Source organism: Drosophila suzukii (genome assembly GCF_043229965.1).
Source record: "Drosophila suzukii chromosome 2 unlocalized genomic scaffold, CBGP_Dsuzu_IsoJpt1.0 scf_2c, whole genome shotgun sequence".
In the NCBI taxonomy this organism is placed as follows: Eukaryota; Metazoa; Arthropoda; class Insecta; order Diptera; family Drosophilidae; genus Drosophila; species Drosophila suzukii.
In genome coordinates this window covers 16443915-16457532 of record NW_027255896.1, presented here as the reverse complement: position 1 = coordinate 16457532, position 13618 = coordinate 16443915, and the positions used below count along the sequence as shown (strand labels likewise).

Below are 13618 nucleotides of genomic sequence, written 5' to 3'. Positions count from 1 at the left end.
TCATCTTAAATTTCATTTAATACGGCAAACACGATAATATGGTTCATGGTTCTTAATACTACAAATCCTAACACTAAAGCCTTAAGACTAAGCGTTCTATACGCCAACAGACTCTCTATATGATCGAGTGTCAGTACAAGATTATCAAATAGGAAAAGAAATGGATATTTTGTTTACGTTAAATTATTACGAAACTGATTACATATTTTATCGATATGCGGTAAGCTTATTCAAAAATTACAGGAAATCACTTAGGCGGATTACGTTAAATTATATAATTGCAAACGATTCTTATTTAATATTTATATCAATACGCGAATGTGGAAAAATTACATGTATATGTTGGTACCAAAAGTGCGTTGGCTCAGACAAGAATGAATATATATGTAGGAATGTAAATGATTTACGGCTATGCCGTACTTACGAACTCTCCAACGAAGTCAGCAGGCCTGATGACGATCGATGTGCGCTGTAGGATAATTTAATTTAGGTGTATATATGTCATACTATGTCGTAAGCACACACGCAAGTATAAAAGCTAAATAGGAATCGTAAATTAAATTAGAAACTCGTCGTACAAATATTTAAAATAAGAAAATTAAACTACAATCGCTTTAGCGATACAAAAACGAGTTGGCAGTCCCGGCCAAAATTAACTGGAAGCCAGAATTGGAACTCAAATTCCAATTGGGATGCGGCGTCCGCCTCCGCTGTCTTGCCCGAATTACGCCGAATCGGCGCCGGTGCGTTTTTCGCCCGAACTGCAACGTGATCTGACTTGTAGATCGTCGTGCGGACTTGGCAAGGTCAAAACCTCACGGGGGTTCACTGCGGCGATCCTTGAAGCCGCTTATGGTTTGCCGATGATGAAATTAATCCAGGTGTGGCAAAGAAGACAGATTCCTTTCACGCGGTGTGCGGTATAAGAATCCCAAATGGCGATTATGGCCTGGCGCTGAAGAAATGTATGGTTCCGCTGATGAATCGCTGCACGCGGCATCTGCTCCTTGCTGTGCGCAGAGGGAGGACTGTAAAACTTCTGTCAATTCCGAGAATTTGCACGTGGGTTTGGTCACTGCTGTTTTCCGGGAATTACAATTAGATTTTTCCAATATATCGTCGAATAATCTTACCACCAATATTGGGAGTGATAAGAGGTCGTACTGCTCAACCAAAATTCCTAGAATTTCACACGCGGATGTGTGGATGCGAACGGGTTTGAAAATTATAGCACTTTTTGCAGGGAACGAACCGATCTCGGGAGAAGCTTTCGACAAAGAGGAGGAAATCATGGCGTCTAGAGTGGATGTAGGATGCACAAAATCCCCAAAATCCACAAAAATGGTATTTTTGGTATTCTAGCGAGGATCGGATTCTTGCTACTGAAGGGTTGCATCTGGGCTATTTATGTTAATTACCATGGGTAATGTCTTGACTAGGAATGCCAACTTGGCCGAAAATACTGACTCCCACAACTTGTACGGTAGAAGAACATCTTGTTTTACTTTCCAAATTATTAGACCGTCTTAATGAAAACCGTCTTGAAATTAATTACAAGAAAAGTGTATTCCTAAAAAACCGCATTGATTATTTAGGATACAATGTCTGTACGAATGGTATTCTTCCAAACGAGACAGACATAAAGGCCATTCGTGAATACCCTGAACCTCTGAATTGTAAGTCCCTTCATTCTTGTTTAGGCTTATTCTCATACTTCCGTAAGTTTGTTCCGTCATTTTCACGTATTGCTAAACCGTTGTCTGATCTGCTTAAAAATTGAGGTCCGTTCCCGATGGGAAAACTGGAAATGGAAGCTTTTACTAGCCTAAAGAAAGCATTGTCAAGTCCGCCCGTTCTTTCCTTATTTAACCCTAATAGCGAAACCGAACTGCATACCGATGCGAGCTCCCACGGGTTTGGAGCTGTGCTGATGCAGCGCCAAGATGATGGCAAGTTACATCCGGTCTTTTTCTACTCCCGTAAAGCGACTGCCGCCGAATCCCGTTATCATAGTTGAGCTTGAGACCCTTGCGATAATATATTCTCTCCGGCGTTTCCGTGTGTATTTAGAACACAAGCCGTTCCGTATCGTTACCGATTGTAATTCTCTTGTTCAGACGTTAAGTAAGAAATCCATAAATCCCCGTATTGCACGATGGTCCTTAGAATTGGAAAATTATATCTACTCTATTGTACATAGACCCGGTGCTAGTATGACGCACGTTGATGCCTTGAGTCGACAAACCGAATTGTTAGATACCGTGATAGATAAAATTTGCGATCCGTGTGTGCTTCCGACTAAGCCGAAATCCCTTCATGATAGTGTTTTAGAACCGATATACCCGTACAATCCTTTGAAACCGATAGATACGTGTGAATCCGTTAGCCGTATAAATCCGATAGATCCGCGTGAATCCGTTAGCCATATGAATCCGATAGATCCGCGGAAGACCGTTAGATCCTCGAGCCCGTACGATAATGAAAAACCGCTAGGTCCGTGTGACTCCGTAAACCAGTTAGATCTCGTTAATCGTCTCGCGATAGCTATTCCCGAAAGTTCCGTAAATCTGTGTGAAGCGTATAAACCGTCTCTTCCGTGCGATGTAAATATGGATACCGTACTAAATGTAGTTGGAGCTACCCCTGGGGATATAGATTTACTCTTACAGACCGAGCAGATTAGGGATCCGGAAATTGTCAAACTCCGTGATAAATTAGAAAGAGAAGCCGTTGGTTGTTTTGAACTTATTGATGGAATAATTTATAGAAAGAATGATGCCGGAAGGTTATGTTTGTATGCTCCAACTCAAATACAAGAACAGTTGATCAGATTATGTCATGAAAAGTTGGGTCATCTTGGTGTTGATAAGTGTGTTGATGACCTGAAAGATAAGTATTGGTTTCCGTTGTTGAGAAGCAAAGTCGAATCCTTTATCCGCAATTTTTTGCCGTGTATCCTGCATTCAGTACCTAAAAGTGTCCATGACCGTACCCTTCATAGCATTCCGAAAGCCCCAATTCCGTTTGATACCGTTCACATTGACCATTTGGGTCCGTTGCCGTGCATCAATTCGAAAAGAAAACACCTGTTAGTTGCTATCGATGCTTTTACCAAGTTCGTGAAATTGTACCCGGTTAATTCTACCAGTACCAAAGAAGTTAATTCCAGTCTTTTGAAATATTTTGAGTATTATAGCCGACCACGACGAATTATTTCGAATCGTGGTACTTGTTTTACATCATTTGAGTTTTCTAGTTTCCTAAGTGAGCGAAATATAGAGCACATTAAAGTTGCTACCGCTGCCCCCCAGGCGAATGGTCAGGTGGAACGCATAAACCGAGTGTTAACCCCGATGTTAGGTAAATTATCCGAACCATTGAATCAATCCGATTGGTACAAGTTGGTCAACCGAGTTGAATTTGCAATCAATAATTTCGTTCAGAAGAGTACCGGAAAGACTCCTAGTATTTTGCTTTTTGGTAGCAACCAACGGGGACCTATTGTAGACGAATTATCCGAGTATCTTGAGGAGAAGTTTAGCCTTTCTAACCCGCGTGATGTTACCTTCGAAAGGATAAAAGCTAGTGAAAATATAAAACGGTCACAAGAGCAGAATGAGTTTCGATATGCTTTGAAACATAAGGCACACCCCCGTTATAAGGTTAACGATTTTGTAGCTATCCGAAATGTTGATGTTACTCCAGGATCTTGTAAGAAATTCTCGCCGAAATATCGTGGTCCTTATAAAATCAACCGTGTATTCCCGAATGATAGATATGAAGTCACCGACATAGAAGAGTGCCAGCTCACCCAACTTCCTTACAAGGGCATTCTTGAAGCCGCCAGACTTAAACCTTGGGTGCAAACGTGAACGAAAACAATTAATTCTTGTAGTTGACTATGTAGTTAGTAAATATGTAAAGATCGAGGTCGATCTAGAGTCAGGATTGGCCGAATGTAAGCTGTGTAATTCCAGTGCATAATGTTATTTAGTATATTTAGTGCAATCTAGTATTAATCGATTTAGTTTTAAGAGATATTGTAAATAATAATGAACGGGCACACTAAAAATAAGCGACGCCGATCAAGAAGAGCAAAAGAGCGCAACCAAATTTAAAAACTTTAAATAAAAACTGATAAGTTTACAGTAAAATAAATTAATGAAATTTTGGAGCAGTTTGGGGTCTCCTATTGTACCAATTTATACTTATTGTAAAATGATTAAAATAAGAAATGGTACATGTGATATTTTGTTAGTATTCGGTCATACTTAACGTCTTGGTTATATCCATATGCCAGAGAGTATGAAAATTGTGGGCGCTACAGGCTTAGGCGGCTTATGGGCGTGACATATTTGCGAAACAAACTTGCGCTGCGTACAAGGCTACGGAATCTTTAATCTGGAGTCCGAATTCTCTATAATTGATAGTTTCCGAGATATCCGCGTTCATATTTGCGATTTTTAGAAGTTTGTTGGCGTTAAAGGGGCGTGGCAAACTTTTTTTTTGGGTCCTTCGGGTATTCTTGAGAACAGTATATTTCAATTAAAATGTTTACTCTACCATCGAATCTGTGGGAGCCACAGTTTTGGGCGGCTTGTGTGCGTTAGAGTGGGCGTGGCACCCTGCTGAGACAAACTTGCGCTGCGCAAGAAGCTCAGGAATCTGCATGCCAAATCCCAATATCCTAGCTCGTACAGTTTCCGAAATTGCAGAATTCATCCGACGGACAGGCAGACGGGCATGGCTAGATCGACTCGGCTGGTGATCCTGATTAAGAATATATATACTTTATGGGTTCGAAACAGATTCCTGCTCTTTTGGAGCAGTTTGGGGTCGTCTATTGTACCAATTTATACTTATTGTAAAATGATTAAAATAAAAATGGTACATGTGGTATTTTGTTAGTATGCGGTCACACTTTACGTCTTGGTTATATCCATAAGCCAGAGAGTTTGAAAATTGTGGGCGCTACAGGGTTAGGCGGCTTGTGGGTGTGGCATATTCGCGTAACAAACTTGCGGTGCGTACAAGGCAACGGAATCTTTAATCCGGAGTCCCAATTCTCTATAATTGATAGTTTCCGAGATATCCGCGTTCATATTTGCGATTTTTTGAAGTTTGTGGGCGTTTAAGGTGGCGTGGAAAACTTTTATTTTGGGTCCACCGAAAGGTATTGATAACAACAATACATTTCAGTTAAAATGTTTATTCTACCATCGAAACTGCAGGAGCCACCGGTTTGGGCGGTTTGTGTGCGTTAGACTGGGCGTGGCACCCTGCTGAAACAAACTTGCGCTGCGCAAGAAGCTCAGGAATCTGCATGGCAAATCCCAATACCCTAGCTCTTTTAGTTTCCGAGATCACAGCGTTCATCCGACGGACAGACGGACATGGCTAGATGAACTCGGCTAGTGATCCTGATCAAGAATATATATACTTTATGGGGTCAAAACAGATTCCTTCTACCTGTTACATACTTTCCGACGAATCTAGTATACCCTTTTACTCTGCGAATAACGGGTATAAAAGGTCTTCAAGGTATTTGCTGGTATGCCTTGGGATCGTGAAAAGCACATTTTAAAACCACTTTGTAAAAATGTATAAAGCCTAGTACTCAGATCGACGAAAACCGCGAGCTAACCATAGGAGTGAGCGAGAGGCAAATGCGCGGCTAACGCTTTTCGTCGGGTCTGTTTTTCAGCGCGGTACTCAGATGAGCTAAGGAAATACCAGAAAAAATACCAGTATTGCGAGTGAATTTTCGATGAACGTCGTTAGCCGCGGCCCAAAGAATAGGAAATTTAATCTTTGGCGGTGTTCGTGCAAAGGCGATGTGGAAACTAAAAATTAAAAATGGAAGGAAAACCCCAAAATCGAATCCAGAAGGTCAGAGCAGATGAAATAGGACGCCAAATCCAAGCTTATGCCCTTTATTGCGGGATTTCACCGACAGGAAGCAATTCCACAAAAGGGGCAAATTCGCAGAGTAGTTGAAGTGCTGGAGGAGATCCACTAGAGAATCCCAGTGGGAAGGAACATGCCGAGTGGGACTTCGATCTCTACATGGACATCCTGCCGGGCGTGTCCTCGCAAAGAAATTAAGATCTGGCCAAAAGAATTTGGTCGCGTTGTACCAATAGAAGTATCTTTTTAGCAGAACCACCACTAATACGATCTCCGACGACCTCTCCATTAGGACTCCGGACACCCGCTGGCTTCTATAGCGAGGAGGAAAATAGGGCGCCCGCTAAGGAACAGTTGGAGAAGCCATAGCCAGCCACAGCCAGGATGCTGGGCGACTTCCTGCAGCATCAGCGGATCAACCCCGTTCCTAATCCGGCTCCCACTTCCTCAAGGTCCATTATGCCCATTGAGACTCGGAGCTGGACTGCGGTGGAGCGGGAAAGATGGCGAAGCATCCGTGGGAAAAGGAAGCTTTAAACTACTAATTTACATAAATAAAAACATTCGTTGAACATTCCATTTATTTTTATTTTAATTTAATTGTGTACCAGCAGACTCCTCCTTTTTAAATTTAAATTTCAAACCCAACTGCTTGACAGTAAGACCATGCTACATGCATTGCGGGTGAACTTTGAAAACTTCGGTCACACTACAAAGAATAAGATTTTTCGACTAGTGAAACTCTTAGCCGATCTGAGTACTAGGCTTAACAGAGAAATTGCAACAAAAAGGAAATTGTAAAAAAAATTAATGGAATTTTGGAGCAGTTTGGGGTCGTCTATTGTACCAATTTATACTTATTGTAAAATGACTAATATAAGAAATGGTACATGAGGTATTTTGTTAGTATTCGGTCACACTTAACGTTTTGGTTATATCCATATGGCAGAGAGTATGAAAATTGTGGGCGCTACAGGTTTAGGCGGCTTGTGGGCGTGACACATTTGCGAAACAAACTTGCGCTGCGTACAAGGCTACGGAATTTTTAATCTGGAGTCCCAATTCTCTATAATTGATAGTTTCCGAGATATCCGCGTTCATATTTGCGATTTTTTGAAGTTTGTGGGCGTTTAAGGGGGCGTGGCAAACTTTTTTTGGGTCCTTCGGGTATTCTTGAGAACAGTACATTTCAATTAAAATGTTTACTCTACCATCGAATCTGTGGAAGCGTTAGAGTGGGCGTGGCACCCTGCTGAAATAAACTTGCGCTGCGCAAGAAGCTCAGGAATCTGCATGCCAAATCCCAATACTCTAGCTCTTTTAGTTTCCGAGATCACAGCGTTCATCCGACGGACAGACGGACATGGCTAGATGGACTCGGCTAGTGATCCTGATCAAGAATATATATACTTTATGTGTTCGAAACAGATTCCTTCTACCTGTTACATACTTTCCGACGAATCTAGTATACCCTTTTACTCTACGAGTAAGGGGTATTAAAGGGCTTGTAGGTATTTGCTGGTATGCCTTGGGATCGTGAAAAGCACATTTTAAAACCACTTTGTAAAAATGTATAACAGAGAAATTGCAAAAAAAAGAATATTGTAAACAAAATTAATGTAATTTTGGAGCAGTTTGGGGTCGTCTATTGTACCAATTTATACTTATTGTAAAACGATTAAAATAAGAAATGGTACATGTGGTATTTTGTTAGTATTCGGGCACACTTAACGTCTTGGATATATCCATATGCCAGAGAGTATGAAAATTGTGGGCGCTACAGGTTTAGGCGGCTTGTGGGCGTGACATATTTGCGAAACAAACTTGCGGTGCGTACAAGGCTACGGAATCTTTAATCTGGAGTCCGAATTCTCTATAATTGATAGTTTCCGAGATATCCGCGTTCATATTTGCGATTTTTTAAAGTCAAACTTATTTTTTGGGTCCTTCGGGTATTGATGAGAACAATACATTTCAATTAAAATGTTTATTTTACCATCGAAACTGTGGGAGCCACAGTTTTGGGCGGCTTTTGTGCGTTAGAGTGGGCGTGGCAGCCTGCTGAAACAAACTTGCGCTGCGCAAGAAGCTCAAGAATCTGCATGCCAAATCCCAAAACCCTAGCTCGTACAGTTTCCGAAATTGCAGAGCTCATCCGACGGACAGGCAGACGGACATGGCTAGATCGACTCGGCTGGTGATCCTGATTAAGAATATATATACTTTATGGGTTCGAAACATATTCCTTCTACCTGTTACATACTTTCCGACGAATCTAGTATACCCTTTTACTCTGCGAGTAACGGGTATTAAAGGGCTTGCAGGTATTTGCTGGTATGCCTTGGGATCGTGAAAATCACATTTTAAAACCACTTTGTCAAAATTTATAACAGAGAAATTGCAAAAAAAGAATATTGTAAAATAAATTAATGAAATTTTGGAGCAGTTTGGGGTCGTCTATCGTACCAATTTATACTTATTGTAAAATGATTAAAATAAGAAATGGTACATGTGGTATTTTGTTAGTATTCGGTCACACTTAACGTCTTGGTTATATCCATATGCCAGAGAGTATGAAAATTGTGGGCGCTACAGGCTTAGGCGGCTTGTGGGCGTGGCATATTTGCGAAACAAACTTGCGCTGCGTACAAGGCTACGGAATCTTTAATCTGAAGTCCCAATTCTCTACCTTTGGTAGTTTCCGAGATATCCGCGTTCATATTTGCGATATTTTAAAGTTTGTGGGCGTTAAAGGGGGCGTGGTATTTGCTGGTATGTTTTGGGATCGCGAACAGCACATTTTAAAACCACTTTGTCAAAATTTATAACAGAGAAATTGCAAAAAAAGTATATTTAAAAAAAAATTAATGGAATTTTGGAGCAGTTTGGGGTCGCCTATTGTACCAATTTATACTTATTGTAAAATGATTAAAATAAAAATGGTACATGTGGTATTTTGTTAGTATGCGGTCACACTTTACGTCTTGGTTATATCCATATGCCAGAGAGTATGAAAATTGTGGGCGCTACAGGCTTAGGCGGCTTGTGGGCGTGGCATATTTGCGAAACAAACTTGCGCTGCGTACAAGGCTACGGAATCTTTAATCTGAAGTCCCAATTCTCTACCTTTGGTAGTTTCCGAGATATCCGCGTTCATATTTGCGATATTTTTAAGTTTGTGGGCGTTAAAGGGGGCGTGGTATTTGCTGGTATGTTTTGAGATCGCGAACAGCACATTTTAAAACCACTTTGTCAAAATTTATAACAGAGAAATTGCAAAAAAAGTATATTGTAAAATAAATTAATGGAATTTTGGAGCAGTTTGGGGTCGCCTATTGTACCAATTTATACTTATTGTAAAATGATTAAAATAAAAATGGTACATGTGGTATTTTGTTAGTATGCGGTCACACTTTACGTCTTGGTTATATCCATATGCCAGAGAGTATGAAAATTGTGGGCGCTATAGGCTTAGGCGGCTTGTGGGCGTGGCATATTTGTGAAAGAAACTTGCGCTGCGTACAAGGCTACGGAATCTTTAATCTGATGTCCCAATTCTCTATCTTTGACAATTTCCGAGATATCCGCGTTCATATTTGCGATATTTTTAAGTTTGTGGGCGTTAAAGGGGGCGTGGTATTTGCTGGTATGTTTTGGGATCGCGAACAGCACATTTTAAAACCACTTTGTCAAAATTTATAACAGAGAAATTGCGAAAAAAGAATATTGTAAAAAAAATGAATGGAATTTTGGAGCAGTTTGGGGTCGCCTATTGTACCAATTTATACTTATTGTAAAATGATTAAAATAGGAAATGGTACATTTGGTATTTTGTTAGTATGCGGTCACACTTAACGTCTTGGATATATCCATATGCCAGAGAGTATGAAAATTGTGGGCGCTACAGGTTTAGGCGGCTTGTGGGCGTGACATATTTGCGAAACAAACTTGCGGTGCGTACAAGGCTACGGAATCTTTAATCTGGAGTCCGAATTCTCTATAATTGATAGTTTCCGAGATATCCGCGTTCATATTTGCGATTTTTTAAAGTCAAACTTATTTTTTGGGTCCTTCGGGTATTGATGAGAACAATACATTTCAATTAAAATGTTTATTTTACCATCGAAACTGTGGGAGCCACAGTTTTGGGCGGCTTTTGTGCGTTAGAGTGGGCGTGGCAGCCTGCTGAAACAAACTTGCGCTGCGCAAGAAGCTCAAGAATCTGCATGCCAAATCCCAATACCCTAGCTCGTACAGTTTCCGAAATTGCAGAGCTCATCCGACGGACAGGCAGACGGACATGGCTAGATCGACTCGGCTGGTGATCCTGATTAAGAATATATATACTTTATGGGTTCGAAACATATTCCTTCTACCTGTTACATACTTTCCGACGAATCTAGTATACCCTTTTACTCTGCGAGTAACGGGTATTAAAGGGCTTGCAGGTATTTGCTGGTATGCCTTGGGATCGTGAAAATCACATTTTAAAACCACTTTGTCAAAATTTATAACAGAGAAATTGCAAAAAAAGAATATTGTAAAATAAATTAATGAAATTTTGGAGCAGTTTGGGGTCGTCTATCGTACCAATTTATACTTATTGTAAAATGATTAAAATAAGAAATGGTACATGTGGTATTTTGTTAGTATTCGGTCACACTTAACGTCTTGGTTATATCCATATGCCAGAGAGTATGAAAATTGTGGGCGCTACAGGCTTAGGCGGCTTGTGGGCGTGGCATATTTGCGAAACAAACTTGCGCTGCGTACAAGGCTACGGAATCTTTAATCTGAAGTCCCAATTCTCTATCTTTGGTAGTTTCCGAGATATCCGCGTTCATATTTGCGATATTTTAAAGTTTGTGGGCGTTAAAGGGGGCGTGGTATTTGCTGGTATGTTTTGGGATCGCGAACAGCACATTTTAAAACCACTTTGTCAAAATTTATAACAGAGAAATTGCAAAAAAAGTATATTTAAAAAAAATTAATGGAATTTTGGAGCAGTTTGGGGTCGCCTATTGTACCAATTTATACTTATTGTAAAATGATTAAAATAAGAAATGGTACATGTGGTATTTTGTTAGTATGCGGTCACACTTAACGTCTTGGTTATATCCATATGCCAGAGAGTATGAAAATTGTGGGGGCTACAAGTATAGGCGGCTTGTGGGCGTGGCATATTTGTGAAAGAAACTTGCGCTGCGTACAAGGCTACGGAATCTTTAATCTGAAGTCCCAATTCTCTATCTGTTCGTACCCAAAGGTGCTCAACATGACCACACCCAACAAATCAAGCAGTAGCCAAGTTGGGAACAGTACCATGCTCTCAGTAGCACTCACTGCAGACTAACTCACCGTCTCACCGACTCATCGGCTCACTGACCCGCCAATGCGGTCGTCACATGTTGCAGTGTCAGTACCAGGCGTATAGTAGCACCCACTGCATATGAGAATTGCTGATCAGCATATTATATGTCTCACTAACTCACCGTCTCACTGACTCAACGGCACACTGACGCGTCAACGCAGTCAGCACATGTTGCAGTTTTAGCTGAGCCAACTGCACCATAATCATAATTCCCTGACCTACTTTAGAATATAGCTTATTTCACAAATCATTACACTAAGCTTCCGTGTTCCAAGTAGTATATAAACATGATCCAAATGAAGAATAAAACAGTTATCAACGCATCTCATAACTCCGCGGTTCTACTTCCTACCTCTGGGAATAGGGCTCGTAGTACACTATCTCCACTAGCAGCTAACCTACGTTAGCTCAACCTCAGCGCAGTTCCGCATCGCCTGTGGTCCGGCAATGCAGTAACCATCGTTACCATTGCCGCGACGCGAACGTCCTGCCAGCAAAGCGTCCCCGTGCCAGCGACAAGTGCTCATTACCCCCTTGTCCCGCGGTGTGACCCGGAAGTGTCTACTTCGGTTAGGCACAAACACTATCTTTGACAGTTTCCGAGATATCCGCGTTCACATTTACGATTTTTTTAAACTTGTGGGCGATTTGTAAGCGTTAGAGTGGGTGTGGCATATTCGCGTAACAAACTTGCGGTGCGTAGAGGGCTACTGAATCTAAATCTGAAAACCCAATTCTCTGTCTTTGATAGTTTCCAAGATATCCGCGTTCATACTTGCGATTTCTTGAAGTTTGTGGGCGTTTAAGGGGCCGTGGTTAACTGTTTTTTTGGGTCCATCGAAAGGTATTGATGAGAACAATACATTTCAGTTAAAATGTTTATTCTAGCATCGAAACGGTGGGAGCCACAGATTGGGCCGGCTTGTGTGCGTTAGAGTTGGCGTGGCACCCTGCTGAAACAAACTTGCGCTGCGCAAGAAGCTCAAGAATTTGCAAGCCAAATCCCAATATCCCAGCTCGTACAGTTTCCGAAATTGCAGGGTTCATCCGACGGACAGGCAGACGGACATGGCTAGATCGACTTGGCTGGTGATCCTGATTAAGAATATATATACTTTATGGGTTCGAAACAGATTCCTTCTACCTGTTACATACTTTCCGACGAATCTAGTATACCCTTTTACTCTGCGAGTAACGGGTATTAAAGGGCTTGCAGGTATTTGCTGGTATGCCTTGGGATCGTGAAAATCACATTTTAAAACCACTTTGTCAAAATTTATAACAGAGAAATTGCAAAAAAAGAATATTGTAAAAAAATTTATGGAATTTTGGAGCAGTTTGGGGTCGTCTATTGTACCAATTTATACTTATTGTAAAATGATTAAAATAAGAAATGGTACATGCGGTATTTTGTTAGTATGCGGTCACACTTAACGTCTTGGCTATATCCATATGCCAGAGAGGATGAAAATTATGGGCGCTACAGCTTTAGGCGGCTTGTGGGCGTGGCATATTTGCGAAACAAACTTGCGCTGCGGACAAGGCTACGCAATCTTTAATCTGAAGTCCCAATTCTCTATCTTTGATAGTTTCCAAGATATCCAAACTTGCGGTGCGAACAGGGCTACGGAATCTAAATCTGAAATCAGAATTCTCTGTCTTTTATAGTTTCCAAGATATCCGCCTTCATATTTGCCATTTTTTTAAGTTTGTGGGCATTAAACTTGGCAAACTTTTTACTCTGCGAGTAACGGGTATAAAAAGGTATGCAGGTATTTGCTGGTATGCCTTGGGATCGTGAACGGCACATTTTTATAACAGAGAAATGGCAAAAAATGAATCTTGTAAAAAAGAAATAATCAAATTTCGGAGCAGTTTGGAGTCGTCTATTGTTCCAATTTATTCTTATTGTAAAATAATTAAAATATATAATGGTACATGTGATATTTTGTTAGTATGTGGTCACACTTAATGTCTTGGTTATATCCATATGCCAGAGAGGATGAAAATTGTGGGCGCCACAGGTTTAGGCGGCTTGTGGGCGTTAGAGTGGGCGTTTCATCTACGCGTAACAAACTTGTGCTGCGTAGAAGGCTACGAAACCTAAATCTGAAATCCCAATTCTCAATCTTTGATAGTTTCCAGATATTCGCGTTCATATTTGCGATTTTTTGAAGCTTGTGGGCTTTAAAGTGGGCGTGGAAAATTTTTTTTGGGTCAATCGTAGGTATTGATGAGATCAATACATTTCAGTTACAATTTTTATCCTACCGTCAAAACTGTTGGAGCCACGGATTTGGGCGGTTTGTGGGCGTGAGAGTGGGCGTGGCACCCTGCTGA

At 41.0% G+C, this 13618-nt stretch overlaps 1 long non-coding RNA gene across 1 annotated transcript; it reads right to left on the bottom strand.

The window, feature by feature from the left end:
* LOC136117685 (uncharacterized) lies at nucleotides 1-1558 on the bottom strand. The gene is made up of 2 exons (XR_011605362.1): nucleotides 1134-1558; nucleotides 1-1078 (listed from the first exon to the last, which is right to left on the bottom strand). It is a non-coding gene; the product is annotated as an uncharacterized lncRNA (long non-coding RNA).
* Nucleotides 1559-13618: the final 12060 nt, after the last annotated feature.